The 8,899-nt window shown below is 47.4% G+C and overlaps 1 protein-coding gene across 1 annotated transcript in view; it reads left to right on the top strand.

The window, feature by feature from the left end:
- The first annotated feature begins 360 nt into the window (after window positions 1-360).
- Edar (ectodysplasin A receptor) overlaps window positions 361-8,899 on the top strand; it is a 73,133-nt gene continuing 64,594 nt past the window's right edge. The window contains exon 1 of the mRNA XM_029482305.2: window positions 361-570. The gene's annotated coding sequence lies outside the window, so the exon portion shown is untranslated. The remainder of the gene's footprint in view (window positions 571-8,899) is intronic.

The raw sequence follows: 8,899 nt of genomic DNA, 5'->3' as shown, positions 1-8,899 counted from the left end.
TCTTGTGGGGAAGGGGGCTGTGCTTAAGTTCTGATTAATGATAACTTAATGCAAATTTCATCTTTCATTATGCTTGTGCCCATAGGCCCAACTTGTTTTGATAGAAGCAAGACCCCCACGCACTCCAAAAGGAAAAACCTCAATGCTTTTTACACATTCCAGCTTGTCCCTTAAGGGGCAGGAAGTCCTGTTGGAGCCAGGTGCATTCAGCGGCAGAGCCTGAGGCTGTGCCCAGGCTCCTGCACTGCCGATGCCTGGCGCGGCCTCTAGGTGGCGCGGGTGGGTTTGAAGCGAGGGGCCGCCTCTCCGCTCGACTGTTTGTAAACTCGCAGTCCAAACCGGGAACAGTCAAGAGCGAGTTCCCGGGAGCCCTTCAAAATAGAAAGTTAGTTGCGCTGGCAGCAGAGGTGTGCCTGGCCGCTGTCACCCGGCTGGCCCCAGGATTATGGAGCTCTGCTTTTGAGAGGACACCGACGGACGCCTGTGAAGCCTGCCCCCCATCCCTTACCTGCTCGCCTTCTCCGTCGACGCATCCTCTGCTGGGAAAAGCTAACCTCATTCGGGTACCAGGTAAACTTTGGTTCTTCACTTCTGGTTTTCCGTATTCTTCAACTGTGGACGAAACCGAGGTGTCCTTGGCTAGGAAGGATCTCGGGTACATTTTTGAAATGCATGTCATTTTTGGGTTGCGTTTGGACAAGCGTTACTGATTACTTGTGTGTCTGTGCTACAAGTTCACAGGCTTGAGGTTGTTTCTTTGTTTTGAAGAAAATATCAGAAAACTCATTCCGCTGTTGAGTGTGCTTTGGTTAGAGTGCCAAACTGTGCGTCGTAGACAGTACTTGTGCTACTAAAACACGTGTTGCCGTCTGGGGAGAGGACCGGAGTTTCTCCAACTCGCTCACAGAAGAAGGCAAGCGGCACCTGGGACTTTAGTGGCATTCGTCACCTGCCTCTACCCAGAGTAGCTCATTGTCCTAAGAGGCCATTTAGGCAGGCTTCCAATCAAGTCTGAGACCCAATGTCATAGTCCTATGTTGTCAGAGAAGAGGAAGGGAGTGTGTTAGATAGGTCTTTGTGACACTTGAGGTTTTCATTTCTAGCCAAAGGTTCCTTTAGTGTTCCGAGGTATCTGGGGTAGAAGGGCCTCATGCAGAGAGTAGAGTTGGATTTTCCAGCCTTTACGGTAAGAAACTCCTGCAAGACAAAATGTGTGATCTCAGGGCAGATGGGGCAGCAGGTGAGGTCACTGCTGGAGTATCCACAACACCAGGGGACAGCTAAAGCAAGAGAGGTGACAAGGGCCAAAGCCCTGGTCAGTCAGGTTGCTAGACAGTCAGTGAGTGGGAAACAGTCCCCCTTTTCAAGGCTGAAATTACAATTGAGAGAGAGAGAGAGAGAAAAAAGAGAGAGAGAGAGAGAGAGAGAGAGAGAGAGTGGAGTGTGGCAGGGCCAACTTCTTCTTTACTTCTTCTGGGGCCCCTACCTTGCTGTTTTGAAGTGGCACCTGGGGACATCTTCATATGCAGAGTGACACTGAGGTTTGTTCAAAGTATCAAAGAGTCAAGAGGGCATAAAGGACGGGAAAAGACAGAGAAGTCCCTATGTACGACAGACATTCTAGGTCATGATCGCGTAAAACCTTTAAAGATATGTTTTGAGAGAGTGGCTTAGGAGGACTTAACATTAGGAAGTGTCCCAAGAGACCGCCCCCACATAAGCACCCTCCCTGGAGATGACAGCAGGATGAGGGGGGTCTCCTCTCAGCATTCATTCCTCTGTCCACTTATGACGGTGTTGTTGGAGGCTGTCCTAGGTTGCATTCTTTGGGAGGAAAAACTAAACAGAAACTTACTGAAGTAGTATACGTACTCTCTGGTCACTGTCTGTCTGTCTGTTCTCTCTGGTCACTGTCTGTCTGTTCCGTTGTTTGGGGCTTGCTGTCATTGTCTCGTTTTGGTGTCTGCTGAAAAGATGCATAAGGGATCCCCCAGGGATTCTTTATAATACTGTACAAATGATTGACAATTGTACAATTCAATAGAAATTGTACTTTGAGTTTTGAATTTGAATCTTATCCCTGGCCGGTGATTCGCTTGTTTCTGGATGCTGGCCAGCAGTGGGGACCAGCTATAGTTCTCCAGAGTAGGTAGGAAAGGGTGACAGTTGACAGTCTGCAGTGTGCTGTGCTGCCCAGCCATGAAACTCAGCAAGTTACATGAAGGAAGGGTGGGGAAGTGTTAAATAATAGTTTCTATTTTCTGTGAGTCTTTTGAGAGCCATTGTATTTGTGACGATCCGTCTGAGATCTCTTTACATCCAGCTCAGTGCTGCCACCGTGAGGCCACCCCATATTTGCTACCCACTGTCCATAGGGGACAAACCCAGGCTGATTCTTTTAACTCTAGGGCATCTTCTAATGAAAGGTCCCTTAGGTCCCAAGGGGTCATACAGAAGCCAGGTCGCTCACATTCCTTTCTGGGACCATGAGAGTGTGTTCTGTGGTTTCTAAAGAATGGAATTTATTCTCAAGGAAAGGCCCAGGAACCCAGCTTCAAAGACTTAAGCAAATCTGAAAGTCAAATACGGGAGCTGTAAACAGGATGGCGTTTTGGCGGCCAGCCCCACTGCTTAAATGGCTCAGCCCTAGGCTGGCTTGGTTTTCCCTTACCTCCCCTGGCCTGCCCAGCAGCTTGGTGCACAACCCTTAACAGCTCCGCTCTGGCCTCTGTTCCCTCAATTATCCTAGGTGGCACCTGCCTCCCTGTGTGCTTTGATGCTGTTTTAGGTTTTGCATTAGCTAATTCCACTCACCAATAGCATCATTAATTAGCCCACATTAAACTCACTTAGCAATTAGGAAACAAAAGCGCCAGCCATTCACCTCCATCATTCACCTACCAGGCAGCCCTTAAACTTGAACATTTTAGGCAAGACTTTTTATTTGATCTACAGGATCATTTTTTTTTCTTTTTTAATTAAGCAAAGAGTTCTGGGGAGATGGCTTGAGTGGATAATTCGCTTGCTACACAAGCTCAAAGCCCAGCTTTCAGATCCCCAGGACCCAGATGAAAGCCTGGTGAAGTGGAAGCAGGGGAGTCTCTGGGGCAATAGCTAGACTGCTTGAATAATGAGCTCTGGATTCAGCAAGGAGCCGAGGGTGGGGGGCTGGGGGTGGGGGGTGGCTTTAGTAAATAGAGAACCGCATTGGCCTCTGGCCTTCGTGCACTTGCACACATGAGCGCTCTCACACATTAGCAGTTTTCTGCATGTCCTCCACATTTTCTATGGGTCTGAGGATCAGAGAAGTCCTTGGACTTGCCTGAAGCCACATAGCTAATAGTGACCACGAGAACACTAATTACTGTGTTGGACTGAGCTCAGCATGGAGAAGCATCGGGATGAACATGGAACTTGTAACTGGGATTTGGGCTGGGACGAGAGCTTTCGTCTTCTGCCTGGGAGGAGACCAGCAATGCCAACCACCAGTGCTGGAGTGAGCAACTCCCAGCTTCATACATTTTTAGTTGCCACGGTAATGACATCCCCCTACCCCCATCCATCACACACTTCCTCTCACATCCTGTCCTGATCACATGGAGGCCCAAGAAACCACTGAAGTTCTGAACTTGGTGAGCCATTGTGAAAACGGCTTGGTCACTGAAGAAAGATTAGAGAATTTTGAGCTTTTAATAGTTCAAGAGAAAAGGCATCAGTTATAGGTAAATGCAGATTGCCATAGTATGATCAATAACTACGAGAAAAATTCAAAATAGATTGGGGTTCAAGCATCCCAGTTCCTTGGCTTCTGTGAATACAAATAAATGAGACCTTGCTATATTTAATTTCCAATACTTGTCCACTTGAGTGTCACAAGGACTTACTCAGAGTGGTTAGCCCTGTCCAATCAAAGCAAGGAGACAGCTTTGTCCTGGGGTTTGGAGGGGTGAGCCATCCATTCAGTGAGTATTTAGAGAATGTCTTTAGTTAGGGTTTCTGATACTGTGAAGAGACACCATGATCACAGCAACTCTTATAAAGGTGACAATTAGACCAAATCTCTTCTCTTAAAAGCTCCATGGTGAGCTGGTTATTGGGCACTTTTGTTCCTAATTTTGTGGGAACCCCTCACCAAACCGTTCACAGTGGCTGTGCCAGTTCAGACATGTGGCACGATGGCAGAAGCAGGGATTATTGGGGGGAAAGGACGGGATTCATACAGAACAAAGAATGACATGTGTGTATGTGTGTGTGTGTATGTATGTATGTATACATGCATGCATGCATGCAAATGCCATGCGTTATCTTATGCTAACTGAAAATTAGGCTAAGTTAAAAAATAACTTTAAAGAAATTGTCTAAATCTCTGTTGTGCTATAAAGCCTGGATATTACTTGCCAAGCTCCCTAGTCCCACATGTTCAGATGATAAAGGGCTAAAGGCATTGGAGGAGTAATATAATGAATGTCATATAATAAGCATAGGAATGAACATAACAAATGTCAAGTTCACTAGCTCTGTTTCAAGACTGCATAAAACAAACAGAACAAAGGCACGGACCTGGTGTTCCATAGACCCAACCCCTTTCAAAATGAGGATTGTGAAAATGTAAATCATTAGGAAATTTAACTGATGACCAGACAACCAAGTCACAATTAAGAAATATTGAGTAAAACGTAGGTTTGAAGAAATAAAAGTAGAGTCCATGAGGTGTGGTGGCACATATTTTAATCCCAACACTCAGGAGGCAGAGGCAGACTGATCTCTGTGATTTCCAGGCCAGCCTGGTCTATAAAGTGGTTTCTAGGCTAGCCTGGTCTACATAGTGAGATTCTATCAAAACAACAACAGCAATAAGAAGTAGAGTCAATGGGACAACTGTTGTTGATTTGGCAGAGACCAATTCTACAGGGATCATAACAGACGCTGCAGAGGACTGAGAAAGAGGAGCCATATATATATATATACATACATACATATACATACATATATATATGTATGTGTGTATATATATATATATATATATATATATATATATTTATCTCCATTCAGAAGGTGCATCTAGAACCTGCCATGACTCAACACATGACCAATGCCTGATGTGTCCAAAAATCATGGTCTTCTATGGATTGGACTCAAAGGAGGTATCAAAAAGAAAATTTTCTCCTCTACATTTTGAAGTAAAGAATTTTGTAAAGATTTTTTTTCTTAAAGATGGCCTTTAAAAGAGCCCAAGTGCTGTTTCTAAAGCCTCCTGCCCATTGGTAAGGGAAGGAAATCCACATGGCTTGTCTCACTCTCCTCAGCAGATAGTCTCTCTGCCGAGGAGAAGCACACCCTGGCATCATGGCTAGCATGCCTTCCTTAGCAGACAGCCTGACTCTCTGGAAGTATGGCCAAGGACAGGACTTCAGAGGCTGACCTTTGGCCTAACTGTGCCTTGCTTGCTTTCCGGCTGCTGGTGGGCTTACTCTGAGAAAGTCAATTTTCCAATAAGTATTGATATCCACTCAGTGAAAACCCTTTGAGTTTTAGCACTTGTCCCCATTGGCCCCCCCAAAGCATCTTGGTCACCTCCTGGAGTCACTAAACGATTACTCCCCATTAACCAGGCAGGAGAGCAGGCAGAGGAACTTTACTCAGTTGAGAGGCCTTCGGGTCAAGTCAGGCCTGAGACCTCACTTTCAGGACACCCTCACTTTCTCCAGAATGCCTGCCAGTTAGTTTCCAATTTGAGGTTTCCACATGAAAACCATTATCCAAACAGACCACCCACAGCTCGCTGCCTTACCTTCTGCACTTGGCGGGCGAGGAAACGGTGCTTTAGAATATTACCCTGATGCTATCGCAGTTGTTGCTTTTGAAGGCAAATATTTAATTTGTGAAGATTGCAAAACTGGGAACAGTAGAATGTTGGGCCCCTCCTTGTGTTTACAGAATAAGCAGAATCCAGACAGTGACAAAGGCTCTGCTCTCTGAGGACCTGTTCTTGTTCCTCAGCAACTCTTAAACCAAAAAAAAAAAAAACAGAGGCCTCCGGAGACTCAGGCTCAGTTATCACATGTCCTCACATCCAGCAAAGATCTTAGGGTTCCATGGCCTTCTTAGATTCTCATTAGCATGGTCTTGGGATATGGCTCCAGAGTTGAGGGCTTAATACGGTGTTTAGGTGGCCATCTTTCTTGTCCACCCTGGTGGCCTAATCAAGACACAATCCTAAGCATTTTGGGGGACTGAGGCTCCTTCTTTTGCTGAAGAACGATGAGCTCCAAGCTTGCTCAAAATTTGGTGAAACCTGAAAGAAATAAAAGACCTGACCCTACTTGTTATGGAAGAGGTAGGATTCCCAGACTGGCAAAGATGCAAGCTCATGAGAAGAAACCTGAGCAGTGTTAGCTGTGTCTGGCCCTGTGTGACTGATGTGTGCATCTCTAGTGTCTGGTCAGTTCCCTCATCCCCTACACAGAAAAGGAAGGCTCCTAGAAGTGAGGTGATAGACCCAAGAGCTCTCTACCAGTGAGGGACAGGATCTTAGCCCAGGGACACAGACTTCGGCTTGTTCCACTGCAGGCTGGGAAGTGGGGTGCTACAGGTTGAACTGAAATGGAGGTCTGTGACATACCCACTTGGCTGCAGGGGAAATTTGTCCTTACACGGATGTCTACAGTCCTAAGTACCCTGGGCTCCCAGGAGGATGCATCAGCAGCCACTCTATTGGCTGCCCAAACCTGCAAGAATGTTGTTCGGGGCTAGAGGATGCAGGACACCCATGCACAAAGTGGAAGCTTGTACTTCAGTACCCTCCCAAGGCAGAAAGCAGATGCAGGTGGCCATGTTCTCAAACACCAGTACTAAAATCACACCAGATCCAGGACTGCCTACGCCTCAGTACCTGCCTTATCTCCAAAGTCAAGCTGGGGATGTCCTGCTGGTGGTGGTGTGCTTGGGCAAAGATGTGAGAGACAGGTCCCTAAGAGAGGATGCCAAGGCGTTTAAGTGAAATGAGGTGGGTGCGTTAGCCAGGTTCTAAATGTCAGAGATAATTTATGGAAAGGAAAGGTGTATTTCGCTCACAGCTTTAAAGGTCCTCATCCGTAGTCACACAAAAGAAAAAAAGGGGCTTTGTTCGCCATCAGGGAGGCAACACACCAAGCTGGAGTCGTGTGTTGGAGAGGACTGCTCACCTGCCAGAGGGGAAAGAGGAAGAGATTGGGGTACCTCACTGCTGGAGACCTCCCACCTGGCCCACTCCTAAGTGTTCTACCATCTCCCAATTATGCCAATCTAGGGGCTGTTGGGGCATATAACAGATCTAAACTCTAGAAGGAGGCACACCCCTTAACAAGACACAACATGCTTTGTGTCCTCCAAGACCACACACACTCAGGCTGAGTTTAAGAGTCAAGAGGGCTCAGCAGCTCCAGGCTGTGGTTTCTCCATGGTCAAGTGTACCTGAGGTGTCTGATTTCCTGGAAACAATCATCCATATGGCTGGAACCCAGAATGCTACCAGGGTCCCGGAGTTAAGGGATAGCTTCACTGAGTGGCCACAGAGCATGTTGTTGACAGAGCCACCTACCTACCAGGGATACCCAGGCACATCTACCTGCCTGGCACTCCTTCTGTCACTTCGGGTAACTGCCCATCCTGTCTTGTTTTGCACACACTGCTTCTGGACTCTGTCAATACAACATCCTCTCAGGGAAGCTCTCCTCTTCTAGACTGTTGCTGTGATTAAAACACTGAGCAAAACCAACATGGGAAGGAAGGGGTCATTCCCTTATACACCCCGGGCACAGTCCATCACTGGGGAAGTCAGGGAAGGAACCCAGGCAAGAGCAGAGGCGGGAGCCATGGGGGAGTGATGCTGTTGACCGAGGAAAGACCTTGGTGCCTGCCTCCTGTGGCTCATTCAGCCTTCTTCATACAACCCAAGGTCACCAGGGGTGGCACTGCCCACAGCGAGCTGGGCCCTCCAACTTCAATTGTTAATTAAGGAAGAGTCCCTGCAGACGTGCCCACAGGCCAATCCAATGAAAGTAATTCCCCAATGAGGACCCCTCTGTCCCAGGTGACTCACAAACTAAACAGCATCTCTCCCAGGCCTGGTCTATGTAAGGTAACGGGTCTCACACCAACTCATTTTAACCCACAGCATTGCTCATTTAATGGCTTCTAGCATATTCACACACTTAAACAAACACACACACATACACACTTGCAATCACACATTTGCACATGCACACAATCACTCATACACACACACTCACACATGTGCACAATCATAACAAACTTTCATACAAACAATGTGACATAGAGACCACTATGTGTGTACGTGTGTGTGTGTGTGTGTGTGTGTGTGTGTGTGTGTGTGCTCATGCACGTGTGCGTGGCCTAGAACTCACTCGGTGAATATTCATTAATCTGCCACAGTTTGCTCCACTGAGGTAGAGGGGAAAGGTCTCCTCTTCCCTGCAGAGCTCTCTCTCTCTCTCTCTCTCTCTCTCTCTCTCTCTCTCTCTCTCTCTCTCTCTCTGGGCTCTGGTCCTCCCTAGGATCCTCCCACTATAGAGCTATCTGGACTCAGTGAATGCAAATGAGAAGACATCACTTTGTACCGAGGTGAAGGAACCGTGGGCTCCTGGAGTCACTGCCGAGAGCACCATACTGACCTGCCCCTGTCATCGTGTTCTGCAGAAGCTGACAAGGCACGTGGTTAGATGTGACATGCGCTGTCCTGCTTCTCATGCTGGGATGGGAAATGGATGATCTTCCTTCCTCCTAAAACCTTCTGCTTCCCTGAGGTCCAGGAGTGCATGCCACATGCCATGTACAGAAGTCACAGGTCTGGCCACCCTGTGCTCATACATTTTCATATATCTCTCAACCCGTTGTCCCC

Source organism: Mus caroli, unplaced genomic scaffold, assembly GCF_978045245.1.
Source record: "Mus caroli unplaced genomic scaffold, Mus_caroli_1 scaffold_9, whole genome shotgun sequence".
In the NCBI taxonomy this organism is placed as follows: domain Eukaryota; kingdom Metazoa; phylum Chordata; class Mammalia; order Rodentia; family Muridae; genus Mus; species Mus caroli.
This window is presented reverse-complemented; position numbering and strand designations above follow the sequence as displayed.